This window comes from Enhydra lutris, unplaced genomic scaffold (genome assembly GCF_002288905.1).
Source record: "Enhydra lutris kenyoni isolate GAN:26980312 unplaced genomic scaffold, ASM228890v2 scaffoldscaffold34, whole genome shotgun sequence".
NCBI classification, from domain to species: domain Eukaryota; kingdom Metazoa; phylum Chordata; class Mammalia; order Carnivora; family Mustelidae; genus Enhydra; species Enhydra lutris.
The window spans coordinates 8,538,928-8,566,466 of NW_019154118.1; the positions used below are offsets into that span (position 1 = coordinate 8,538,928).

General features: G+C 49.7%; 1 protein-coding gene across 1 annotated transcript in view; it reads left to right on the top strand.

The window, feature by feature from the left end:
* The window catches only part of LOC111153983 (kirre like nephrin family adhesion molecule 3), a 137,054-nt gene that overhangs the window by 60,128 nt on the left and 49,387 nt on the right, over nucleotides 1-27,539 (top strand). The window lies entirely within an intron of this gene.

Genomic DNA, 27,539 nt, shown 5'->3' on the forward strand with positions numbered 1-27,539 from the left:
TCACTCCCTGTCTCTCCTCACACAGAGATGGACACACACTCGATCCCTAGGATGATGGAAAGAAGTCATCTTGCAAATGGCTAGGAGACGAGAGGAGAGGGGAGGGGAGGGGAGGAAAGGAAATAGACTAGAGCCTGAACAATACATGGGAAGGAAAACGCATCTTCTCTGACTGAGAAAGTTGGGCTCTAACAAAGGGTCACCTGGGAAGACCCTGGCTCTCTTCCAGCCCTGGCCCCAAATACCAAGTTGGCCTGGGCAATGGTTCTCCTGAAGACTGAAACCTAACCTTGATTTGAGAATCAGAACTGGAGGGAATCCACCAAGCAAGGCTTCTTCACTTCATTTTTTCAGCACGGGTCTGGGCACCTTCTATGTGTCAGAAACTGTTCTAGGCACCAGAAATATACATCAGTGTGTGGTAGATTATGAACAGAGTAAAATCTCCTGCCTTCGTGGAACATATTTTCCTGCAGAGGGAATTAGACAATAAACAATAAACATTGCAAGAATGTTATAGTCTGTTAGAAGGCGGTAAGTGCTCTCCAAGAAGAGCAGAGTATAGGGAGTTGAGTTTCTTAAGAGAGGACAAGTTGAGCAGTCAGGGGGGACTTCCCAGGGGAGGTGAACTTTTTTTCATCTTTCCATTTATTTTTTAATAAATGAGAAAGAGGGGGGAAGCAGGCTCCCTGCTGAGCAGAGAGCCCAATGCAGAACTCGGTCCCAGGACCCTGAGATCATGACCCAAGCTAAAGGCAGAGGCTTAACCCACTGAGCCACCCAGGTGCCCTTTTAACAGCTTTCTTGAGGTATAATTTACATACCATTAAGTTCAACCATTTTAAGTGTATAGCTCAATGATTTTTAGTAAATGAATGGAGTTGGATGACCATCACCCAATATTAATATGAGGCCATTTCCATCACCCTAAAAAGATCGCTTGTCGATCTCCGTTCCACCCTCAGTCCTAGGAACCACTGATCCTCCTTCTGTCTCTATGGACTTGCCTTTTCTGGACATTTCATGTAAATAGATCCATACAATATGTGATCTTCCCATCTGGCTCCTTTCACTCAGCATAGTACTTTTGAGATTGGCTTATGTGGTTGCATGTACCCATAGTTGATTTCTTTCTGTTGCCTTTTATTGATAAATACTTTGTTTATCCATTCATAACTTGATGGACATTTGGATGGCTCCAGTTTTCAGGCTATTGTGAATAATGCTCCTAAGAACATTCATATACAAGTCTATGTGTGGGTATATGTTTTCATTTTTCTGGGAGGGGGAAAGAGAGCAGGGGAAGGGACAGAGAGAGAGAATCTTTAAGCGGATTCCCTGCTGAGCACGGACCCCAAGGGGGGGCTCGATTTCACGACCCTGAGATCATAACCTGAGCCAAAATCAAGAGTCGGCCACGTAACTGAGCCACCCAGGTGCCCTGTTTTCATTTTTCTTGGGTCAGTTCCTAGGAGTAGAACAACTAGCTCACGCAGAAAGCTTATGCTTAACTTTTTAAAAAAGTGTCAAACTCTTTTCCAAAGTGGCTGCATCATTTATTCCATTCTGACCAACAATTTATGAGCATTCCAGTTTCTGTATATCCTCATCAACACCCGTTACCGTTTAGCTCTTCTATTATGGTAATTCTGGAAAGTTTCAAGTGGTATCCCATCGCGGTTTTGATTCCCTTCTTTTTTTTTTTTTAATTTTTTTAAGATTTTATTTATTATTTGACAGAAAGAGAGAGAGATCACAAGTAGGCAGAGAGGCAGGCAGAGAGAGAGGGGGAAGCAGGCTCCCCACTGAGCAGAGAGCCTGATCCGGGGCTCGATCCCAGGACCCTGAGATCATGACCTGAGCCGAAGGCAGAAACTTAACCCACTGAGCCACCCAGGTGCCCCTTGATTCCCTTCTAATGACTCCCGATGTTGAGCATCATGTGATGTGATCAATTGATATTATCAATTTCTTTAAGATTTATTTATTTATTTTAGAGAGGGAGAGAGAGCACATGCACGAGTGGGAGAGGGACAGAGGGAGAGAGAGAATTTTAAGCAGACTCCATGCCCAGTGTGGAGCCCTATGTGGGGCTCAACCCCACGACCCTGAGATCGTGACCTGAGCCAAAACCAGGATTCGGACACTCAACCAACTGAGCCACCCAGGTGCCCAATAATTATTGATTTTTATTGTTCAGTGAAATGTCTATTCAGACCTTTTGCCCATTTTTACATTGGATCATTTGTCTTATTATTATCATGTTAAAAGGGTTCTTTATGTATTCTGGGTACAAGACTTTTACCAGATATGTAATCTGCACATGTTTTCTTCCAGTTTGTGGTTTCTCTCTTCGTTTTCTTAAAGGGGCATTTTGAAGCACAAAAGCTTCTAATTTTAATCAAATCTAATTTCACAGTTTTTTTGTTCTGTTTGAACTGTGCCTGGTGGCATAGTTGGTTAAGTGACCAACTTTTTTGGTTTTGGCTCAGCTCACGATCTCAGGGTTGTGAGATTGAACCTCGAATCTGGCTCCATGCTCAGAGGGGAGTCTGCTTAAGACCCTTTCTCCCTCTGCCTCTCCTCCTGGGCTCACTTTCTCTCAATCTCTCAAATAAATACATCTTTTTTTTTTTTCTTAATTTGACAGAGAGAGATCACAAGCAGGCAGAGAGGCAGGCAGAGAGAGAGGAGGAAGCAGGTTCTCTGCTGAGCAGAGAGCCCGATGCGGGGCTCGATCCCAGGACCCCGAGATCATGACCTGAGCCGAAGGCAGTGGCCCAACCCACTGAGCCACCCAGGCGCCCCAATAAATACATCTTTTATATTATATCTAAGAACTTTGTCTAACCCAAGGGCACGAAGATTTACTCCTATATTTTCTTCTACAAGTTCTAGAATTTTGGCTCTGAGATTTAGTCTGTGATTCATTTTGCGTTAATTTCTCTGTAATTTGTGAAATAAGGACTTAAATTCATCATTTTTGCATTCAGCTATCCAGTTGTCCCAGCATCATTTGATGAAAAAGCCTGTCATTTCCTCCACTGAAGTGCCTTAACGTCTTCATCAAGTAGCAACTGACCAAAATGTAAGGGTTTATTTCCAGGCTCTCAGTTCTAATACATTGGCCTATGAGATTCTTCTTTATGCCAGTACTATGGTGGCTTAATTACTATAGTTTTCTAGCAAGTTTTGAAATCAGGAAAAGCAACTCCAATTTTATTCTTTTTCAAAATGGTTTTAGCTAATTTAGCTCTCTTGCATTTCCATATAAATCCTAGGATCAGCTGATCAAAATGGTTGCTGAAATTTTGATAGGAATTATGTTGAAGCTATAGACCAATTTGAGGAGAACTGTCATCTTCACAATACTGAGCCCTCTAATCCATGAACACGTGACATCTCTCCATTTGTTTAGATCATTAATTTTTATAGTTTTTAGCGCATGTCTTGTCCTTGTATTCAGTTCATTCCCTAGCATTTTATTCTTTGTGATGCTGCTGTAAATAAAATGATTTTCTTAATTTACTTTTCAAATAATCTGTTGCTAATACACAGAAAAACAATTGACATCTGTGTATGGGTCTTGGATCCTGTAACCTTGCTGTAACCACGTTTTTAGATTTTAATGGTTTTTGTGAATTCCTTAAGATTTTCTGCATATAGGATTATCTTGTCTGAGAGTAAAGATAGTTTTACTTTTTTTCCAATCTGATGCCTTTTTTCCCTTGTTGAGTTGACTAGAACTTCCAGCATGAAGTGAATAGAAGTGGTGAGAAAAATATCCTGGATTTACTTCCAGTCTCTTTCATCATAAAGTATGTGATCTGTAAATTTCACATGGATGCACTATATCAAGTTGAGGACGTTTCCATCTGTTCCTGCTTTGTTAAGAGCTTTCACCGTGAATGATAGTGGATTTTATGAAATGCTCTTACCACATCTCTTGTGATGATCATGTGGTTTTTGCTCTTTATTCTATTAATGTGGTATATTACATTAATTGATTTTCAGATATCAAACCAACCTTGCATTCTCAGGATAAATTTCAGTCATGGTATATAATCGTTTTCATATGTTACTGGCTTCAGTTTGCTCATTTTTGTTGAGGTCTTTTCATCTATAGTCATGATGGACAGTGGTCTGTGGTTCTCTTTTCTTGTGATCTCTTTGTCGGCTTTAACATCAGGACAATGCTGGTCTTGTAGAATGAATTGGGAAGTGTTCCTTCCTCTTCTATATTCTGGAACATTTTGTGAAGGATTGATAGTATCTCTTCTTTACATATTTGATAAGATTTATCATTTCTTTACTTGATATAGCTCTACTCAGGTTTTCCATTTTGGAGGTGACTTTTTTTTTAAGATTTTATTTATTCACACAAGAAAGAGAGAGAGTGTGTGCATGCAAGAGCAGTTGGGGGGATGCAGATGGAGAGGGAGAAACAGACTCTCCACTGGGGAGGGAACCTCAACACAATGCTTGATCCCAGGACCCTGAGATCATGACCTGAACCAAAGGCAGACACTTAAATGACTGAGCCACCCAGGTGCCCCTAGAAGGTAGCTTTTAAAACAAAGACTTGAAGAGGTGAATATGTTGGCTGTGAATCTTGAAATAAAATCCCTACATTACCTGAAAAAGCAGTCATTGAAGGGTTTTAAACAGAGGAGTGGATGATCCAAGTTCCATTTTTTTTAAGATTTTTATTTATTTATTTGACAGAGAGAGAGAGAGAGACAGTGAAAGAGAGAACACAAGCAGGGGTAGTGAGAGAGGGAGAAGCAGGCTTCCCGCTGAGCAGAGAGCCCAAAGTGGGGCTTGATCCCAGGTTCCTGGGATCACGGCCTGAGCTGAAGGTAGACAGTTAACAACTGAGCCACCCAGGCAGCCCTCCAAGTTCCTTTTTTAAAAGGATCACCATGGCTGCTGGATTGAGTATAAACTACAAGAGGACGGGGGAAGGAGACCAGTTAAGTGACTCTTGAAGTGATCCAGGTGAAAGGTGAGGAGACTCCGACCAGGATGGTGGCAGTGGAGGTAGTGGACAGCAGGTGGGAGAAAAAGAGAGGAGTCCAGCATGGTGCCACGGTTTTTGGGGTAGTGCCTTTCATCCCTGTAAACTTGGTTGCAAAGACCTGAATGTAGATATGCATTTCTGGGGTGCTGTTTCACATTCTCATAGGAGTCAATCAGGACTCTCCCCAAAGCTTAATAAGTAATATAGACCAACTTATTTATTTTTAGGAAACTATGGCCCAGAAGGGTTGAGCTACTTCCCCAAGACCACTCAGCTAGCTAGCAGTGAAGCTTAGACGATCCCAGGTGCTTTTTCCACTGTCTTGGGAGCTTTCGTAGGAGCATGTGTGATCGGACCCCTCCCCACAAGTCTAATGGGACCCACTCTCCCCTGCCTAGGAGCACCTAGGGAAGACGGCCCCTCCTCGACTTCTAGCTTCTAAGGCTGCACCTGCCTCCCAGACCAGGGTGGCCCTCCTTGTGCCCACGTCTGTCTTCACTCCCGCCGTCCCCCCTTCCCGTTGCCCTTGGCCCATCTGGGGTCCACAGGCTCTGAAACCTCCCCGGGCAGATCTGGGAGAGAGCCTGTCTGCCATCCACAGCTCCCTTGTCCCACAGAGTGGCAGAAGAGCAGCAGCTTATGTGTGAAAGAGAATGAGAGCCCTTGGCTTTTATCTGTGCTGAATCTTATCTAAGGAGGTTCAGGTACCAAGAATGAGAGAGAAAAATAATTAAGGGAAAAGCAGGTGAAATGTTGACTTTATTATTACTTAAGTGCTGCAAAGCTTTTAGTTCTTGTTTTTATACCAGTGACACCCAGTGAGGGGGAAATCAGCTTGGCCCGATATCTGGGCCACACACCCGCTCACGCCACTTCCTGGCCGCCTATAAATCACATTCGACGGCTTCCATTGGCAAGACAGAGGAAATAATTAAGGCGAAGGTGGCTGAAATGTTGATGTTATTACTGTAAAGCAACAGCCTCTTTAGTTTCTACACCAACGAAATGCAACCAAGGGAAATCAGTTTTCACGATTACCTTTCGGAGATGCAAATCCAAGAGCCTGAACCCAGGCTCGGAGGAGGCGGGCACCAAACCAGGAAACATTTCCAAGTCTATGGCAGTCTCTCGGGGGCTTTTAAGCCCACAATTTACCTTTTGACTGCATCCTATTTTTTCTCAAATCTTTTATTTCCCACTTATTTATTGACTAGAGACACAGTACCAAAAGGAAAACGAGAGAGAGAGAGAGAGATTCTCCAACTGCCGGTCTTAAAAAAATCCATCGCAGGAAATGGTTCTCTGGAGGGAGGATTTCAGCACTGGCTGTGAAGCGGTGCTTAATTGAATCTGTTTACTCCAAGGTGTGTCCACCTGGAGGGATGGCTTCTTTGGAATGCCACTAGACAGAGGACCTGCCCCATCTTATCCTGCCCCAATAGGGGGGTGGCAGTGGCTGGGGGAGCTATGGGCAGCGCTCCCAGGACAGACACCTGGGCCTTGCACACATGACCGTCTGGGACTCTGCCTTCCCTGTAGACACATTTTCCAACAAAGTGTGTCAACCGCAAACCCTATGCAAAGGGTAGCGTGGGCTTTGCCAAGGAATGAGGGACTATCGAGTGGACAGAGGCTGCAGGAATCCCTGAGCCCAGGTTTGCCAGAGGCAGCTGGCAACGGGCAGGCCACATAGGCACACAGACACGTCTGCTTCGCTCCCAGAGTATCTTTAGAGGTTTCTAAATCTGTTGCCAGCATGAAAGATTCTGAAGGGTTTTGTATTAAAAATTCACATTTCTGGCTTCTGTTGCAAAGATCTGGCAGTATCAAGGCCATTTGCCTGCTGGGCAACAGCAATGGAGGGGCGGTTCCCCTGAGCGCAGTGTGGCTCCCGGGTCCCCGCTCGCTGTTGCTCATCTCCGCCACTCGCTGCATCCACCTGATACTGAAATCCGCCGTCCCTGGTCTCACTGAGCCCCATCGTGGACTCCCAGCGTGCACCTGGCCTGAAGCAGGACGAGGAGGATGGGGATAGGCAGAAGGCCAGCAGCATCCAGTCGTCCCAGCCAAGTCCCGAAGGCAGGCTTGCAGGAGGGTTTTAGGTGAGGTTTGGAGCATGAGTGGAATTTGAACAAATTAATCAGTTTGTCATAGATGAGTGGACAGTGTGTTCCTTCCCGGCTAACAGCGGCTCTAGGGTGACACGAGCCCAGAACTGGTGACCAGGCTCTCTCCTGCCACTCACCGCCTGGTATGAAAACGATCCTTACGGAGCGTGACATTTAAACGGGACCGTGACAGGCGGGAGCGGGAGGATCCGCTCAGCAGGTAGTGAATTAAGTAACATTAGGCTCTCGTTTCCGATGTGGTGGGGGAGGGGCGTGTCCTTTATTAATCTAGTATTTTAGTTAATAGAGAGTTATCAGATCGACATCCTACCCACATCAGCCCTGAAATAATATAAGAATGAATTAAAAATAGATCCCATTTTCCTACTGGAACCAATAGGAGTCCCTGGCAGAACTTGTGGCCAGCCTCATTTGACACAAAATAGCCTTTGGTTCTAGGCTCTTAGTGCTGCCCATGTGCTGAGGTCCCACTGGAGGCTCTAGACCTGCTGTCTGATGCAGCAGCTGTGGGCCACAGGTGGCTACTTGATTTTAATTTCGAGTTAATTAAGATCAAATAAAACTAAAAATATAGCTCTCCAATCACACTAACCTCACTTCCAGCGCTCAGTCGCCACATGTGGGTTCGAGAAAGCTGGTTTAAACAGGACGCAGGCATTCCTGGATCCTCTCACCAAATTCCATCTCATCATCCTCCAGCAACCCAGCAGCACCCACTGTAGAGGCAGGTTCAAAGGCCCAGACCTAGAAATGTCAAGGTCAGCTTCCCGGAAGCGCCAGCATTAATATCGTAATGCGGTCTCTGAGTGGAAGCTTCCCGGCTCCTTTATTCAGCAAATCTTTATTAAATTCCTACTCTCTGTAAAAAGTGTCAGAGACAAAGGGGAGATGCAGAAATAGTAAACCATCCTCTGTACCCTCAAGGAGTTTATAGCCACAGGACAGAGAAAACACCTAAGCCACTTACTGTCATATGAGGCAGAATGAAAAAAGTGTTTGAATATGTAAGCAAAACACAGAGAAAGTGTTCATTTCAATGGAGGAGATCTGGGAAGGCTTCACAAGAGAAGCGGCTCCTGAAATCTTCCTGGATAGAATCAGTAGGATTTTAGTAGGAGGAGGATGAAAAAAAATCATCATAATAACACAAGCAAAAGCACAGAGACGTCAAAAACAGCACACTCTGAATGGAGAGCCGGGGTTCAGGGATGACTGGAGTGGATGAGGAAGGAATGGAGTGGGTGTAATGGGAGAAGTGTAATGGGAGGCGGCGCTCCATAAAAAAGGGACTTGAGCCCTGCCAGAGAGTTTGAACCTTGGTTATGAGCAGTGGAAACCATTGTAGGCGTTTGACGAAGTTCATCTCCTGACCTGATGCCCCCTGAAAAAGAGCCATATGGCATATGGGGCACGGATCTGAAGGCAGGAAAGTGTCCATGTGTTAGATCCTGGTTAACAGAAGGTAGGACAACCAGGAGTTTGCCGAAGCACTTGCTAGAGACAAGAAAGGGCAAATGCTGGGGCAGGGGTGCTGTAGTGGGGATGGAGAGTCCCTCCCCACGATTTTTGTTAGCCTGCGGACTCCTATGTAACACCTTGAATGCCATTCAACTCAACATTGATTCTAGCAGCAAATATCCCATGGTGACTAAGCATATTATTCTTGAATAATCCAGAAGTTTCCGTGTCTTGGGGTCCTGAGCCATTTTGATAATTGGTATTTGCCGAAGGCCCACGGCGGGCGGCTCAGCTGGGGAAGGGACCACCACCAGAGACACAGGTGGCCCCCGGAGCCCGGTGACCTGAGTGCCTGCTTCGCCCCCACAGACCCACCCACCTCCTGTGCCTTAGCCATGCCCATACTCACTAGCAGGTCAGAGGATGAAAATCACGGGTGCGAGGTCACCTGCTCCCCACGAACCCCTTCCCCCTGTGTCTGTGGCATTCAGCATGCCCCAGAGACTATTAGCACCTCTCTGGGAATATTTAACTGAAAACAATTTCTAGTTGGGATCTGTTATAATTACTAATTAGATCTGATTATAATTATCTCTCGCTGCCATCCCTTACCTTGACACACAGGATAGCACAAGGCCTGGTGACAATTAGCTGTGAGTCTTTCCTGATACACTGGCTGATTACGAACACAATTGCAGGGTCGGGGGGAAGAGCCTGGCTTATTAAGGGAGGCTGCTGTTTACCAAGGAATGTTGTGATCAAATTAGATTAAAATTAATGAGGGGGAAACTCGGAGTGCAGAAATGTGCATTTTTTCCCTCAACTATCTCCTTTTTGTCTCAGCTAATGACATCATTTGGGGGAAGAAGCTCCTCCACCTGGGCTTTTGGAGCTTCTGGCCACCGCGTCCCCTGCTCCCCTCCCACTCATCAGCCCAGTCCAGCTCGGAGGGAGGCACGGGATCTGATGAACAGACTTTCGGCAAATCTGTCCCTTGAACTCTCTGAGCCTCAGTGTCCTCATCTGTAAAATGGGGAAAACACTTACCTGTGAGCCAGCCACCTGCCCCAGTTACCTGCAGGGCTCTGGGGATTGGGAAGGTCTGGGGACCCCACAGGGGTCCATGGCTACGGCTTAGTCATCTGCGAATCTCTGGGCTCAGCCCCAGGCTTGGGGCAGAGAAAGTGCTGATAACCGAACCTCCCCCATCCCGCGCCAGTGCAGGAGCCTCCCTGCCCCCAAGAGCAGCAGGCCCCACGTGGGAAGAGAAGGCAGATGGGCCGCCTTGTCCCTGGGCACTCACACAGTGCAGTCAGCCTGGCTTCCTCTCCGGCTGAACAAGTGGGGGAACTTCATCAGAGGGGTCCACCACAAAGAAAGTAAGCAGGAAAGCCAGCTGTGCTGCCTGGACCAAGTCAACTTCGGTCTCTGGGCTGGGGCATCCTCCTCCATAAAGAGCGTTCTAGGCAACCAGAGCTGATTCTGCAAAGCAGAGGCAAGCCGGAACAGCTCTCCAGGGCCCACACGGTGCACCGTCATGTGCTCAGTCTGGTGGCGGTGGGCTCGGGCACCAGGGAGACCTGTGTGATTTGTCTGACCCACCCTTGACATGCTACCTTCTGGTGAGAGACAGCAGAGAGGTGGGGCAACAGGAAATGGCCCTTGTCAGTCATTTCGGTGAAGAGGGGCCTCGCACACTCGCACGCACGCACACACGAGCACACACACCACCGAACGGGCTCTTAAGCCCAGGCACATGCAAAGTGCATTCCCTATATAAAGTATGTTAATTTATGCAGCCGCTCTGCAAAGTATTTGACCTGCAGTCTGAAAGGATTCTCAGAGGGATCCAGGAGTACATTTTCCTCTGCCATTACCTGCCACCTTCAAGAGTGGGTCCCCTCTCTTCCCTCCACTGCTTGGTTCCTTGCCCCCAGGTCCCTCCCACCCTCCTTCAAGAAGCAGTTCTGGGTGATTGTAGTTCCTGGGGGTCCAGAGAGAAGTTTCTGGGACTTAGGATCTGGGTCTGTCCCTGTTGGCTGAGCCCTGCTCCCCCAGCCCTGACTCGCAGCCCAGCACAGTTGGCACTGAGTCTTCACGTTTGCCTCCCACCCCGACTTTTCTGCGGGCTTCTGTTCAGCATTCTGAGCTCGTGAAAAAAAAAAAGCCAGACTTAGTCCTCAAGCTTTGCAATCTACCCTGGACTGAACCTCCTTTTCCAGGAATCCCTAACTCTACCCTGCTTCCTGGAGGTCTTCCTTCCTGTTGCCTCCATCGCACCCACCCCTCCCTCCAAACTTGGCCAAAGACTTGGATTCCCATATAGTTGAGAAATGAGCTGGCGAGGAGGCATGGTGTGGTAGAGAAGAAACTGGACTTACAGTCAAATTTCTAGGCCCTGGTCCTGTGTGCCCTTGTCGAAATCACTTAGCCTCTCTGACCCTCAGTGTCTTCTTCTGTAAGAATTAAGAATACCCGCCCTAGCAGTGTTCTTGGCTATCGTAAAGAGAAAGATGAGTATGTATAGGAAAGCCTGTTACGAACAGCACAGTGCCTCACAATGTTTGGAGCACAGGTTCCTTTGAGAATCGGCCTGCCATTTCTGCAAAAGGGGTCCCAGTTGTCTGTTGCTGTGTAACACATCAGCCCGCACTCAAGGGCTTTAAATAGCAGTAATCATTTATTAGCTCTCACCGTTTCTGCAGGTCAAGAAGCTAACACCAGCTCAGCAAGATGGCTCTGGCTCAGGGTGTCTCATTGCAATCAGACGTAGGAGGGGCGGAGGGGCTAGGGTCACATCAAAGTCTTCTCTCCTCTCCTCAGGCATCTCTCTCCATCTGCGTGTGGTCTCTCCGCGTGGCCTCTCTGCACGGTGGCTTCAGGGTAGTGAATGTCTTGCCCAAATGCTTAGGGCTCCAGAGTGCCTGCCCCACCTCCACTGGCCAATGCCGGGAAGTGTTCTGTGGCCTCCTGGGGCGCCCAGAGCAGAGTGAGGCCTCAGCCCACATGCCCTGTGGTTAGCCATCCCCTACCCTTCCCCTCTCGCTGACACACAGCCTGCCCTGCGGGCTCCCTCCAGCCCCGGGGGCCTGTGGCCAGAGTCCACACGTGGCCTTTTCTGACACCACCTCCACCTTGTGTGGCTTTGCTCTCTGTCTGGGGGCACAAAGGGGGCGCCCGGGCAGCCAACAGCTTTCCTGCCTCTGCTGAGCTCTGGGGAGCCAGGGATTTTAAGACCAGCGACAGGAGGTCCATTTGCCAGGCTCCTGCATCCAAATGGGGCTTTGACAGACTCTGGCCAGGCTGGCATCTGCCTCATGGCACTCCAGAGTCTCCGACTCCAGCAAACTCAGAGACTGAGCGCACTCCGAATACTGGACCAGGGACTGTCAGAGCGGAAAAGGCCTCGGGGACCCGCCGGTGCAGAACCAGAGGCCCTGGGCCGGAAGGGTCTGACTTAGGGTCCGCCTTCCTCCAGCCTCAGCTCCCCCTCCTGCACGCCTCCAGCTCATTCCTCTTCTCCCAACACTTGGCACACATGTGACTGTCTCTCACCTTCTCTTGCTTCCTCCCTAGTCCCCTCTCAACCCCCAACCCTGCGTGCTGCGTAGGCCTGGCAGGCTTAGCCATCCCTGGGCTCCCCAGTGTGGTCTAGGTCCCTCCCAGGTTCCCAGGTACCCTGCATCTCCCCATGTCAGTCCCGGCACTGTGTGGGTCCCTCCCCGCACCTGGACTATATGTCCCCTGTGGTCAGGGACCAGGGGTCCTTACTGTCTGCACCCGGCACCTTGCAAAGGCCCCACAGAGAACAGCACTCAGTAAAGTTGGTGGAACAAATGAATGACCACCAAGGTCACCAGCAAGCTCGGGCAGCTTGACTTCCACCAGCAACTGTCCACTGCATGCAGGAGCTCAAAGCCCACTCCAGGTGCTGGAGAAACAACTGGAGGACTAGCCAGGCAGGGTTTCCGTCGTGCCCCAGCTGCATTCCCAGCAAGCAGAGCCCTCCCCTCCCACCTCCAACAGATCAGTTCATCGTTGAGCCCCAGTTTTCTCATCTGATAAACGGACGTAATAACTGCCTATCGAAAAAGGCTGTTAGGGGGCGCCTGGGTGGTTCATTCGTTGGGCAGCTGCCTTCGGCTCAGGACCTGATCCCAAGGTTCTGGGATCGAGTCCCACATCGGGCTCCCTGCTCATTATGGAGCCTGCTTTTCCCTCTGCCTGCCGCTCTGCCTACTTGTGCTCTCTTTCTCTCTCTCTCACTGCCAAGTAAATAAATAAAAAATAAAAATAAAAAGGCTGTTAGGAAAATCCGGTGAGCGCTCCGTGTCGACCTGTCTCACAGACTGTGAGCTTTGGAAGGGAAGTTAGAAGCCGTTGCCCTGACCCAGTGGTGGGCTGGAGGGGGCTTGTACTGCCCGTGAGAGCCAGCGGTGCCTTCTCTTCCCAACTCTGCCAGCAGCCGCATGTTGGTAACTTGAAATTGGCTATCACGGGAGCATTCGAGCCATAGGCATCACCGAACACCGCCATCAGGGTTTTGTTTGGTGTCGCATTGTGTTTGAAGAGCCGCCTTCCTGGCACGCCATTGCTCTAGTCCCTCCCCTGACGTCATCTGAGACCTTGGGCAAGTCATTGTACCTTCCGGGCTCTCCGTTTCCCTGGCTGTAAAATAGGAACAAGTCTTGCTGGCTGTCCCCACGATTCAGAAAGACCGTTTGAGATGAATGGAAACACCCTGGGCTCTCTAGCAAAACCAGGCTGGAGAACTCCCAAGTGTGAGCCATCGTTCCCTGTGATTAATGGCCTTTATTATAATCACCCTTCATCATAAAGTAAGCCAGAGCAGTGACTAAGCAGTGACTCACACCTGGAACCGTGCCCAGACTGGAGAGACTAGGGATTCGCTCAGCAACCTCCCAGGGAGCCGGCCGGGCCAGGGGCTCCGGCAGGGCTCTCATGAATCAGGCCACAGGGCCACCCTGCAGGACCAGAACGACAAGGCTGGGCCCCAGGGGCCCGAGCTATGATGCCCGCTCTACCCTTACCTCACAGGTGACCTCAGGCTTCTCACTTGAACCCTGGGAGCCTCCAGGGATTGCCGAGGAGATGGAATAAGGTCCTACATGGGAATGTGTAAGGTGCTCACCTCCCACAAAGTAGGGACCACAGGGTGCAGAGGGGGCCTTCAACCAGAGCACGGGAGCTGCCCATGGCCGGCCGGAATGGCGTCCATCCACCCATATGCAGATGGGAGAGCTGCTTCTCCCAGTATGCAGCTAGTAGCCGTTCAGAGGAAGTGCCTACAGCATGCCCTTGCTATTCTAGGCACTGCAGATACAATAGTGAACAAAACGGAAAAAGTCACTGCCTCTGCCTGTGGAGGGAGACAGATGGTAAACAAACAGTTCTGTAATGTCCTGAGTGCCATAAAGCAACTCAAAAGCAGGGTAAGGAGGTGGAGAGGGGTGGGGCAGAGATGTTATTTTTCTGGAAAACGAGGGAGGGCCTCTTTGAGTAAGTAACACATAACCAAAGATCTGAAGAGAGAGAGAAAGTGAGCCAAGCAAACGTTTAGAGAAAGAACATTCCAGATGGGGAGCATAGCAATGCAAAGGCCCTGGGGCAGTTCTTGTGATTTCCCAGAAACAGCAGAGAGGTCTGTGTGGCTGGCTGATGCAGAGTGAATAAAGGAGAGACTGATGGATATTAGGTCAGAGGGATCAAGGGGCCAGATTTTATTGGATCTCGCAGACCACAGTAAGGACTTCAGACTTAACTCTGATTGAGAGAAGGAACCACCAGAAGCTTTGAGCAGAGGTGAAAGCTATGAAAAGGACTTCCCAGCAAGGGCTGTGGGGGCAAGGATGATTGCAGGAACCTGGTTAAGAAGCTGCTGCCAGATCCGGCCGTTAGGTCTTGGTGACCTGCCTAGGAAAACAGCAGCACAAGCGTGAGAAGGAATGAGATCTGTGCATATTTACATGGTGGAGTCACAGCCAACGGAGTGTGAGAGGCAGAACAAAATCAAGGGCACACTGTAATGTCTGACCTGAGCTGGTGAGAGGTCAGGACTAGCAGAACCCCCATCTCCTGAGCAAAAGGCAAGAGGAACCAGATGTGATCTCTGAGCTCCCCTCCTGCTCCGGGGTCCTCACTGGACACTAATGGGGCCCCTCAGGCAGCTGCCCCTGCCTCCTGCCCTCCACTCAACTTGGGGGAACCATAGATCTGAGAGCACACATAGGGTCGCCTCATTCCTAAGGCACTGCTCTCAGCAAGGTGCCAGGCCCTGAGGGGAAATGCTTGACATGAGCAGTCACACAGGCCTTCAGAGAACCTTCAGGGAGGCGACTTACAAACATACAAGATGATTCCATACGGAAACCTGGCCAGCAAGAATCAGTGGGACAGGGAGAGATGCAGACAGACAGGGAAGGCTTTGGGGAGGAGGCAGGATGAGCCACTCTGGGGTCGTTCAGTAAAGGTGGAGGGTCCTGGGAGTGGAGGGAGGAGGGGGGTTCCTGTGAAGGACCTGTGGTGGGTCAGAGGGTAAGAGAAGCTAGGACCGGGTGACAGAGGGCCTCAAAGTCAGGCTTAGGGTTCAGACTCCATTCTGCAGACAGAAGGAAAGCACTGAGAAGGCAAAGAAAAGCAAGTCTGCAGGCCCACCCCTGAGCTGTCTGCCTTTACCGGCTTCCATTTCCCCAACGGCCTTCCTGCAGTCCCTCCCAGCCCAGCCCTCAGCCCCCAGCCCAGGGTCTGAGCTGATATTGACCTGCCTGGAGGACAGGAGCAAAGGGGGACAAGCCAAGGGTACAGCACTCTTCTGGAATTGGTCAGTGCACAGCCTGGCCAACCTGGCTGAGCCCTACCCCTCCTACGCACTAGCTCAGAGCCTGCGGAAGCCCCTGCTCACCGGCTTCTCCCTGCCCCACCATCCCTGAGGCCCAGAGGCCCCCTGCCCTGATTAAGGTATGTCATTGCACGGAGAACTTGATGGATGGCCTCAGGAATGGCTGCCCATCTCTATCCGTAGGGTCTCTGGAGCCCATCTATCTTCCCTTGGCAGCCTGCTCCCACCCCATTGCTCACGTCCCCCTAGGACATTTCTAGGCCTGAACATGCCCCAGGTGGGTCCCAAGAGCCTGATGGGTCAGCCTGCATTTTGTCCTTACCAGGGACAGGAAAGGAGGGCAGTTTCCCTCTATGGGGAGGCAGCTAAAGCAAGACCAAGGTTGGGGTAAGGTATGAAATTTAAGAGGCATCAAACAACTCAGGGATCTAGATAACGTTTTAAGGTAAAAATTTTCAAACTCCAAATTAACGCTAAAAAAAATCATTAGTTTCTGAATAAAATACCAAAATATTCAATAGAGACCAGATCAGTAACAGCACCAAGCCCAAATCCATCCTGAGCCTAAGGCCAGAGGAGAAATGTGTGCCTCTGTATCCATGATTTTATGTCATTTTTTAATAATTAATTTTATTTTTAGAACATTAAAGTGCTTGAAGAAATACTGAAACGCACATGATTTTCAGCCTAAATACTTCATTTACAACAAAAATAGAGTTTGTCATTCTACTCTCCTGGCTCGGGTGGGAGCAAACATGTCAGTAATAAAATCATCTACTATCTACTTCTCTTTGCTTATTTCATTTTTTTTTAATATTTTATTTATTTGATAGACAGAGATCACAAGTAGGCAGAGAGGCAGGCAGAGCGAGAGGAGGAAGCAGGCTCCCCACGGAGCAGAGAGCCCAATGCGGGGCTCGATCCCAGGACCCTGGGATCACGACCTGAGCCGAAGGCAGAGCCTTAACCCACTGAGCCACCCAGGCGCCCCGGGTTAGTTCATTTTCACTTGAGAAAATTGGTGTATTTGATCATTTCTCTCGACGAGGCAGTCACCTTAAATCATTTTAAATGAATCTCAGCTTCATAATCCTGTCTTTATTTAAAATTGTGATATTTTGTTCACCGTGGCTGTTTTTGCATTTGTGTTGATATTTTAAAAAAAAATTTTATTCAAATATTATTTATTTCCATGATTGAGGTTTGGGGGTAGGGGGACGCACCGTTACATTTTGTACCTGGCCCTGAGTTGGCACAGAGGTGTTGGACCGTCTACCCCCAGCCTAAACCAGGAAAGTGTCCCAGGGCTGGGGGAAGGGGGAGCAGTAGGAATGACCCAGCTCTGGGTCAGGGAGTCATGGCCTTGTGTTTGGGAGGGGCGAGCTGGGGATGGAGAGTGCAAGGTACAGATGGCTGAGTCAAGGTGCTATGGGGAAACCACTGACCTCAAGTTCAGGTTCCAGCTCACATTCCTGCTGTGTGATGATGGGCAACTCTCTTATTGGTGATGGGTCCTTTCCTCCCAAGTCCAGGAGGGCACCTGAGGCCCATGCCACCCGACCTGCCTCAGTGGGTCATGGTGAGCTTCCAGAGAACTAACCAAGGGGGAGATGCTCTGGAACATTCCATGGGAATGACCGCCCCTGCTGCTCAGCCAGAGTCCCCAGGGCTAGCCCAAAGGCTTTCTGGTCACTCAGTGTAGCCTCGGAATGTTCCGCCTTCATGCTTCGGTTGCTGCTCCCCAGCCCATCCTCCTGGAAGACCAGCCTCTTTGTCCTTCCTGAGGGCTCTCATTCAGTCCTACCGCCACTGGCTCCCAGCCAAGGCTCTGGGGCTGCAGCCTGACATCTCTCCCCCAAGGATCAGAGAGGCAGGGAGGAGCTGGGGGATCAGAGCAGGTGAGAAGACATATCTTGCCCCATGGAGCCCATCTCGAGCCCCCTTCAACATCTTGATAATGCACCATTAATGGCTGTTGAGGCATAGGCCATTTGAAAGAAAAGTCCCTTTCTGAGTCAACTGATCTAAGTTTTGATAGGAAGCTGTAGAAATCGCCTGGTGGCTGTTTCCCCTCCAACAGCAAGAGCCCCGCGTCCTAGAGGCGTGTTGCCTGACAGGAAATCAGTAGGCTCGCCCTCCCCTGCGTGTTGCTTCTGTACTCTCGTCCCCTCCCCTCCAAGTAGAAACACCTCTCAGAGAACTGGATAGACAGAGGCTAATTGGGAGCAGGGAAGAATACTGCAGGAATACTAATGAGCAAGTGTGTAAGTGAACATGAGCTGACATGGGCTTCACGAAGCCACCAGGTCCATCTCCCTGCCTCATGGTCATGTCCTGCCTCAGGGTCTTGTCTCTGTGTCACACTCACCTCCTCCCTGACCTGGGCTCAGGACCAGGGGAGTTTGGATAACGAGGCCAGTCCTCTCTCCTCTACCTGTGTCTCTAATGACAGTTCTTCCTGATGTCTAACCTCAGTCCCTCATGCTGCAACTTGAGCTCATCTTCCCCTTTCAGCATAGGAGACTAGACATTGACCGTCCTCCATGTTATCAGTGGCCTCTGCTCCTAGATATCCATCTGTAAGTCATTCTTGCACTTGATAAGTCCTGAGGAATCAGGCCAGCAAGTATGGGGGCCATTTGGCTCATTGAAGACAAGAAACTAAAGGTCTGGATTCTGAAATCATCCTTTCTGAAAAAAAATGTATCTGGGCTGCAGCACCCCAAGGGGGAGTAACTTGCTGTTTTGCCTGGAGCACAGCACTCACCTTCTCTGGGCCAGCTCCTTTATCCGTCGAATAAGGGAGCTTAATGGAGTCAGAACAGCTTCTAGGGCCTTCCACGTGACAGCCTCCATCCCACCCATGCTGAGACACCTGGGTCTCTGCTCTGGGGCTGGATGTGAGCAGGTGCTCCTGATAGGGCCTCCTTACCTGCCGCAGACCTTGACAAGAGAGGCAAAGAACATAGGAGCCAAATGCTGAGCCCCAAGCAGAAAAGGGAACCGGGCGGCAGCCTTCAGCTAGAGCTGTATGGCCTCGAATTAGTTCTCAGCCAGCCTTGCATGATGAGGAAGAGAGGGCTTTCTTCCTCGTCCACCCACCCACACAGAGAAATGGGAGAAGGGAAGAAGTGCCCCCATTCACCCACACTTAAGCAGCCCCACTCAGAGCCTCAGCTCTCACTATAATTCTCATGTCTGCACAGAGCTCTGTTTACAAGCTCGCTCATCTTCTCTAGGCCTCCATGACTCTCTGACAGTATTTACTGCTGTGCCCACTTTACAGATGTGAACACTGAGGCTTGGAGAGGTGAAACTTGCCCAGGTAAAGCATCAGACTTTGGCTCACATCATGATCCCAGGGTCCTGGGATTGAGTCCCGCAATGGACTCCCTGCTTAGAGGAGGGTCTGCTTTTCTCTCTGCCTCTGCCTCTCCCCTTAGCTTGTTCTCTCTCTCTCTCTCTTGATCTCTGTCAAATAAATAAATAAAATCTTTAAAAACTAAAATTTTGGGGCACCTGGGTGGCTCAGTGGGTTAAGCCGCTGCCTTCGGCTCAGGTCATGATCTCAGAGTCCTGGGATCAAGCCCCGCATCGGGCTCTCTGCTCAGCAGGAAGCCTGCTTCCTCCTCTCTCTCTGCCTGCCTCTCTGCCTACTTGTGATCTCTCTGTCAAATAAATAAATAAAATCTTTTAAAAAAAATAAATAAAAATTAAAAAAAAATAAAAAATAAATTTTTTTTTAAAAGACCCTCCCTGGGAAGGTGGGCTGTGAATTACTCAGCCTTCAGCACCCCCTGCTTCCCGAAGAGCAAATGACCACCTCTGACTCCAGAGGTCCTCCTGTCTGACCTGCCTTTGCCTGGCCTCTTGGAGCCCCCAGCTACCACCTGGCAGCAGATGGATGAGGCAGAACCATTCTTTGGGAGATGAGGTAGGGGGAGAGAGAGGAGAGAGTTCATAGAATTCCATCTCCCAGCATCAGCCCATCGACCGTTCAGAGTAAGTGGTATTATCTCTCTGTGTTATGATGAGACGCAGGCTCAGAGAACTAATTAAATGACCCAAGACCACACTGCTAGTAACTGGAGAGGCCACAGAGCAGCCCCAGATCTGACTCCAGACATAGCACGACATCCCCAGCCTGCTGGCATGGTTGCTGAGGTTGCGTGTCAGTCCCCAGGAACCCCGTGTACCTGTGGAACCCAGTGGCCTGCCTGGTGAGCAAGCAACGGCTGAGGAACACCGCGTGCAGAGCCTGCCCTGCCAACCTCTCCCAGCGATCGTGTCCAATAAATGCAAATTAGCCCTAATGGGAGTCGGAAATAAACATACTCATAAAGTACAGCTGCCTTTCCTCCCCTCCCCTCAGCGCACACACACACGCTCACACGCAATGCTTTCCAAAGTCAAATGCAAATGGTATTTTCAATTACATACCAGATTTGGATTATCCACGCCTCTGGCCACAAATGTTAGTGCCCATCACAGGGAGCTGACTGGCTCTAAGACATATCCAATACATTTCACCTCAAACGAGCAATGAAGACCTTACCCCATCTACTCCTCAGAGCGGCTAATGGGCTGTTCCTGAGCGACACATTTGCATCTGGACAGATATACGCAGCCCTTACACCCCCCCACCACCACCCCCAGACTGCTGCACCGTGACGGTGATGCAGATCTGAGCTGAAACCCATGTATTCTGACTCTGGCTTATCCGAGGACACTCACAGCAACTCAGTGCTGCCCCATCTTTTTATAAAGCAGCCGCTGTGCACCATTGCTAATCAAAGCGGAAGGGGAGCCTGGGAGGAGAGACGGCGCAAAGAAGGGAGGCATTTAAGGATCCAATTGTCGCTATCCTTGAGCAAGGGGTGTGACTGAAGGTGGACAGTGGGGAGTACAGAGGGTAAGAGACTTGTCTGAGGTCTCAGCAGAGCCACGGGATACTGGCTGCCCTGAGTCCCCAACTCAACGACTCAAATGCCTATAGCCATCTCCAAACAAGCCATCTCCTTACGAGCCCCAAATCGTAGTATCTCCCCAATCTGGCCCATGAGTCCAACATGGAGTGCCAGTAGGACCATGCAGGACCTTCTGGAACACTACATCATAGTGGTTGTTAGTGTTTTCTAGATCTGCCCCCTCTCAAAAGATCCCCATAGTTTTCCCCGTCCGTACCCCCTTCTCTGGGCATCTCTTCTTACTCTTCTCTCATGTATTCAGAGCTCATCTGTTGAGGGCCAACTCCATGCAAGCTCTCAGCTGGAACAGGAGGGATGAGGAGGGATATGACAGGGCTGCTCCCCTCAGGAAGTCACCCCAGCTGGGCTCCTCCACCCAGCCACCCACGAATCCCATGCAGCAAGACCGAAAGGAAAGCTTCATCTGGCTCAGCCCCACGCCACAGGCCGAGGCACCGAGCGGGACCCTGGGACACACAGACACAAGAATAGTCCCTGTCCTGCCGATGCTCAGTCATAGTCTAGTGAAGTACGGAGGAAGCATTTAGTGAAGGTCTCGTAGGTGTCCACGAGTCAGAAAGGAAGGGACAGGGGCGCCTGGGTGGGTCAGTGGGTTAAGCCTCCGCCTTTGGCTCAGGTCATGATCTCAGGGTCCTGGGATCAAGCCCCGCTCAGGCTCTCTGCTCAGCAGAGAGCCTGCTCCCCCCACCACCCTCTCTGCCTGCCTCTCTGCCTACTTGTGATTTCTGTCTGTCAAATAAATAAATAAAATCTTTAAAAAAAGAAAAAGAAAAAGAAAGAAAAGAAAGGAAGGGACAGTCATTCTGGGAAGAGAGAGCAGCCCCTCCTCCCCTCCCCCTACCTCCTAGGTATGTGAGGGCAACTATGCGAAGGGCTAACTCTGGGGAGAGAACCTAGCACAGTGACAGGAGCCCAGAGATTTGTAACCACTTCTATTGTTAACTGGGATGTTAGTGAAAAGATTAGGAAACTCTGAGGAGCTCCTTCTCCATTCCAGGCAGGTCTGGGCAACCCTCCCATCTCCACCCAGTCTTGTACCCTGTCACAACTTATGTGCCCTGTATGGCATTCTGGGGAGATCTGATAAGGTCATTCAAGGCCACTGTCAGCAGGAAACGCAGGGGCTCTTTCTGTGTTGTTTCTCCCGCATTACATGTAAATATCTGACTTGAGCTTTTTTCCCTCCAGCTTTATTGAGATGTAAGTGACATTATATAAACACTTTGTAAATTTAAGATATACAATGTATTGACTTGTATACATTTCATATATTAGGAAATGAGATTATTACCACTACCTTAGCTAACACCTCCAACCCATCACATACATCATGGCCATTTCTTTTTTTTTTTTTTTTTAAGATTTAATTAATTTATTTGCCATAAAGATCACAAGTAGGCAGAGAGGAGGAAGCAGGCTCCCCGCTGAGCAGAGAGCCCGATGCGGGGCTTGATCCCAAGACCCTGGGATCATGACCTGAGCCGAAGGCAGATGCTTTAACCCACTGAGCCACCCAGGCACCCCGACCATTTCTTTTTTGTGGCAAGAATATGTAAGATCTTCTCTCTTAGCACCATTCAAATACATAATACAGTATTACTGGTTATCATCAACATGCTGTACGTGAGATCCCCAGAAGCTATTAATAACTAGAAGTTTGTCCCCTTTGACCAATATCTCCCCATTTCCCTCACCTGCAGCCCCTGATAACAATCACTCTACTATCTGTTTCTCTGAGTTTGGCTTTTTTAAATTCCACATGTAGTGATATCCTACAGGATTTGTCTTTCTCTGTCTGACTCATTTCACTTTAACATAATAACCCTCCAGTTTCATCCATATTTCATCCTGTCAGAAATGGCAGGATTTCCTTCTTTCTCATGGCTGAATAATATTCCACTCTATATAATCATCTTTTTCCAAATCCAAAACATATGAAGAACTCATACAACTCAATAGAAAAAACAACAACAACAACAACAATTTTTTTAATGGGCAGAGGACCTGAATAAACAGCTTTCTAAAGAAGACATACGGGGGCACCTGGGTGGCTCAGTGGGTTGAGCGGCTGCCTTGGGTCATGATCCTAGGATCCTGGGATCGAGCCCCGCATCGGGCTCTCTGCTCAGCGGAGAGCCTATTTCTCCCTCTCCCTCTGCCTGCCACTCTGCCTACTTGTGCTCTCTATCTCTCTGTCAAATAATAAATAAAAAATCTTTAAAGAAGACATACAGAGGCACCTGGGTGGGTCAGTTGGTTAAGGGGCCAACTCTTGATCTCAGTTCAGGTGTGGATTTCAGGGTCATGAGTTCAAACCCCGCATTGGGTTCCATGATGGGTGAGGCACCTACTTAAAAAAAGAATACAAATGGCCAACGGGCATATGAGAGGGTGCTCAACATCACTACTCCTCAGGGAAATGAGAACCAAAACCACTGTGAGGTATCACCTCACACCCATTAGAATGGCTGTCATCCAAAAGACAAGAGACAACAAGTGTTGACAAGGGTGTGCCCTTTTTCAGACTTAGAGACTTCTGCTTTCTCAAAAACAGGCCCCACCTCCCATGAGTACCGTGCCTACCACGGACGCCGTGGTGTACCACCCAGATTCCTTTTCACCCTTCTAGACCAGAGGACAGGAGGACTCATTCCCCAGCTCCCACAGTGTCAGAGACGGCCACCTCTGCTGAGTGCCTGTCTGGGGATCGCCTGTGGTTAAAGGGAGGGAGCGCCCACAGAGTATAAGGCCAACCCAGAAGAAGACAACTCCGAGGGCCGTCCCAGAGCCCCAGCTCCTGGAGGGTCTGCTGAGACTTGACAGTGCTACCTTCACCATTCAGATGGCCCCTCTGGCCAATCTTGCCTCCTTTGCTCCCATCAGGGGCTGGTCCGGAGAGGACTCCACACTACACATCCTAGCTCTCTATCTCAGAGTGGGCTTGCAGGACCCCAACCCACAACAACCCCTCCCAGCCCCCCACAGGCCACACACAGCCCAATTAATCCGAGCAATGCCCTGGAGTTGCAAAGAGGCGATAGACTCTTCATGTCTTCGTGGTAGCATCCCGAAAGATTGCACACGGTCACCCATAAAATGTACCCTCTCTACAGGAAATGAAATGCAGCGCTCACCAACTTCGGAGGAGAGACGTGCTCTCTCTCTCCGTGATAGGAGATTTCAAAAACATCTATAATGCTAAACTGTAGATGAACATGAAAACGCCTTTTTATAATGAATTCTAAAAGCGTTGCCCTTTTTCAGACTTAGAGACTTCTGCTTTTTCAAAAACAGGCTCCGATGGGCGGGGGGGGGGGAAACACTTTGACTTTTTCCTCTTAGGACTCTGGCAAATAGCGGATTTGGTAAATTTGCATGAAGCTGAAAGGTACATTTCGTGGTTTTCTGGGATTCCCTGAAATGACTTTTTGTGGCAAGCGGCCTAGAGAAAGCACTAGGCTTTTCTCTGACTTGGCACGCTGCCCTCTGGTTGTCTCAGCCTTGTTTGCCAAGGACCGCGTATTTTCTCCCCTCACATCCATCTCTTTCCTGAGCAGGTGGCTTCCACGTCTTGGCTCTGTCTCTTTCGCCCTTTGCCTGTCTCTCCCGATCTGTCCCCCTCCGTGGACTTCTCTGTCCCTATCCCTTCTCGTCTCCTCCTCCAGCCTTCCCCTGGCTGCCACAACCAACGGGGACATGGTACACAGTCGCGTTTTCATCATGCCAAAACGGCATTCCAGATCTCTCGTTTCAAAAGCCAATTATTGGAATTTCTTCTGTTGATTGGGTAAATCCCTTAAGGAGGTGACCTTTCCCCTGTGCCCCTCTATCCCTGTAATTACTTCTGAGGCTCTAGGTACTGGGAGGGGAGGTCTCCTGCTAGCCTGATTTCCCTGCTTCGTGAAAGCCACACAACTCCTCAAGGGGGTTGATTTGCCAGATGGGAGCCCATAGCAAAACCAGCCATATCAGTTCTGCTTTCATTTATGGAACCAACTTGGACACTCCTGAGTCCCATCAGCCTTTTGCTGGCTCAGGATGACTGCCTTGAAGCTGTGGAAGGGACAGGAGGCACAGAGTGACTGCTCATTCATGAACAGCCACACAGCACCAAGGTTAGGACCGGGCCGCTGGACTCACAGGGGCCTGAGCCAGATTCCTGGTTCCCCTACTTGTGAGTTGCGTAACTGTCCCAAGTGAACTGGCCTCTTGCCTCAGTTTCCCCATCTGTACTAGAAGGATGCTTGAGAGCCCACAGCACGAGGCTACTGTGAGGTTTAAAGATGTCATTGGCAGCCCACGCCGCCATGATAGATTTCTCCCCGAGACCCAGCCATGGTGAGCAGGTGAATCCTAAAATCGAGTCAAGGGTAGAACTAGCTGGAGAGTCTGGCCAGACACGGCAAGGCGGCCACAGCCCATGTTTCCTGCAAACACACAGAGAAAGGGGGCTCATCTTGCCCCGGGACCGTCCGCATAGGAGCTGAGCTGGGGAAAAAGCAAGTCCTTTCCTTGGCAGGGTGACCCACATCCCAGGTGCCCAAGGAGGATACACACACCCTGGGCTTGCCTTCCCCTCCTGCCCCTGCCTGGGCCCGGGGGTCTTATGATGCACTCCCCCACAGCACACTGTTCCTTTTGCTGCTGCTCTCATGGGACTCCCCTTCCCTAGTGGCTTCTCCCTCCAACCACCAAAAGGGCTACCTTGTGCCTGTCATGCTGTCTGTCTACTCACTGGTCACACATCAGCCACCATCACGCAGTGCCAGGCACTCCTGGCACACACACACACATACGCACACACGCCTCTCTGTGCACGGTGCCTGCTATCTGCTGCCCTCCCCCTCCCCGCCAGCCTTCCCTCCCTCTGCTCTTATTACATCCTCAGACTTATTTTTCTGTTCAGTATTAGTGACAAATCCATCTCCATGCAAATAGCCCCTTGCTGATGAGATGGCTCAGACCTTCTTTCAGGGTTTAATTTGAAATAAACAGAAGACTCACCCTTCCCAATTTGAGGGGGGAAACACATGGTTTAGTTTGACTCAGCCCCCACCAGCATCTGTCTCCCCTGCCCTCACCCCATCATGGTAGCCCCCTCCTCCCTGGACGGTCCCCTGCCCATCCCCATCTACCTCCGTGAGGACTTTTGGGCTCTAATCACCTCCTCATCACTGTGACTTCGCAGGAGGCAAAGTGCTGGCCATGACCTCTAGGAAGGCTGGGGCCGGGGGCACAGAGCATGTCCAGAGCAAGGGATTGAAACAAGATGTTGCCTGTGCAATAGACAGCTGTCTGTTTCCACGTGGACTGACTGAACAATGACAATGATATCAGAGCTGGCGGTATGACGTTCTTACCACTGGGCCAAGCTTTGAAACAAGGCACTTGTATTAACTCATTTAATCAGCATGATGGCCCCACGAAACAGATACAATAATATCTGTGACATAGACAATATCTCGCAAAGACAATTAAGTGGTTTGCCCGCAGTCATGCAACCAAGAGCCGGGAGACAGGAGCCGAGCCAAGTACTCTGCCTCCCTTCTTATCTAACCCTGCCCATCAGGAACTCTAAGGGAGAGGTGGGCTTTCCAGTGTCCTGAGCCTTTGCGTGTCGCTGGAGTCAGCGGACGTCTGAGATGAGCTGGTGCCTCAGTTTCCACATTTCTAATATATGCATAATGATTGTATCTACCTTATGCAGGGTTGTTGTAAGGCCTGGATGATCACTTCCAAAGTACTGGAAGAGTTTCAGAAGTATTGTTAAGTTCTGGAAGGATTGTAAGTCCTATATCAATCAGCATCAGCTATTACCCATTATTTTTATTGTTTTCTTATTACGGTGTCCAAGGTGATGTGCTAGGTGTTGGGAGAGATGCACAAGGCATCAAGACTCCTACTCTGGAGGGGTAGGGAGCCTGAAACAGGTCCCCAGATAAATGTAACACAGAAGGCAGTGATAGCCGGTGGAAAAGGGACGAGCACAGTGCTAGTGAAGAAGGGGAAGTTTTCTTCCGACACAGCCAGGTCAGGCAAGACACCAGTCAATAAGTATTTTTTTAAACATCTTATTTATTTATTTGAGAGAGAGAAGGCAAGAGAGAGCCCAAGCCAGGGGAGAGACAGAGGGAGAAGCAGACTCCTGGCTGACCAGGAAGCCTGATGTGAATGGGACTTGATCCCAAAACCCTGAGATGCTGATCTGAACCAAAAGCAGGTACTTAACGGACTGAGACACCCAGATGTCCCACCAGTCAACGAGTCCTGACTGAGACATCACTATGGGCTGGATACTAAACACAAGGATGGAAAAAACCTGATAAGGACCAGCCTCAAGGACCTCCAGATACTGGGACAACCACCAGCTCATGGAGGTGGCCTATGGCTCTAGGACAATGAGAGGCAGGCGCTAAGTCGGAGGGGACTTCCTAGAGGAGGTGACAATAACCTGAGCCTTCGAGAATGACCAAGAGTTAACAAGGCAAAAGTGGTCTTAGAGCTGATCGGAGAGAGAGCTTGGGATTCCAGCCAGTTAAAAGTCAGAGTAAGGACATTTCTTTCCAGAGGGAAATTCACAAGCAAAAGCACGTCATTCTAAAAGGGCAGACTATCCTTGCAGAGAGGGGAATGGACCAGTCCATCTAAAGTATGAGAGGAGAAGCTGGAGGGTAGGAGCAAGGCAGACAGTACTCAGTTACTACTGAGTATATCAGTTAGCTTCCACTGTGTAACAAATCACCCCAAACTTCAGGATTTAGTGAAGTCAGCAGTGGGCGAGCTCAGCTGAGATGGTCCACCTGTGCACCACATCCGGTCGGCTGAACCCATACATGCCTTTGTAGCCCATCAGCAGTAGTGGCCTCAGCTTCATGGGCACAGAATATGGGGGGACAGGAGGCAGGAGAAGCCAAGCCAGGCGGAGCAGCTTGGGATTCCCCTGGGGTGGGGGTTGGGGGGGCATCGGGGTCTTCACCCACTGCTTGGCGACCTCTACTTTCCCAAGGGAACAGAGAGCATCAGACTTCTAAGCCCCAAGCACTCTGCCTATCATCTTTCAAGGGAATGAGTCCCGTCTGCTTGGA